This window comes from Eimeria mitis, genomic scaffold (genome assembly GCF_000499745.2).
Source record: "Eimeria mitis Houghton genomic scaffold, Emh_scaff1878, whole genome shotgun sequence".
NCBI classification, from domain to species: domain Eukaryota; phylum Apicomplexa; class Conoidasida; order Eucoccidiorida; family Eimeriidae; genus Eimeria; species Eimeria mitis.
Window position 1 is genome coordinate 3,463 of NW_013570200.1, and position 397 is coordinate 3,859.

The window sequence follows — 397 nt, forward strand, 5'->3', positions numbered from 1 at the left end:
ATTGTCTTTGTCTTTGTCTTTGTCTTTGTCTTTATTAATTTTGTTTTTATTTTTTTAATTTTGTTTTTTTTTATTTTTTCTCTTTTTTTTCGCTCCAAAACACCTACCCCCCCAAAAAAAAAAAAAACAAAAAAACAAAAAAACAAAAAACAAAAAACAAAACAAATAAAATAAAACAAAATAAAATAAATAAAATAAAAGTGTATGTGTGCAGCGAGGTAGACGCGGCGCGTATAATACGTCAAGTCCTATCGGGTATAACATATATGCATAAAAATAAGATAGTGCATAGAGACTTAAAACCAGAGAACCTTTTACTCGAAAATAAAAAAAAAAAACGCAAATATCAGAATCATTGATTTCGGACTTTCTACACACTTTCAACCCACTAAAAAAA

General features: G+C 26.7%; 1 protein-coding gene across 1 annotated transcript in view; it reads left to right on the forward strand.

Annotated features, from left to right (window-relative positions):
- EMH_0045050 (uncharacterized protein) overlaps positions 1-397 on the forward strand; it is a gene marked incomplete at both ends in the record, with an annotated part of 5,291 nt that overhangs the window by 274 nt on the left and 4,620 nt on the right. The gene's annotated exons all lie outside the window — the stretch shown is intronic.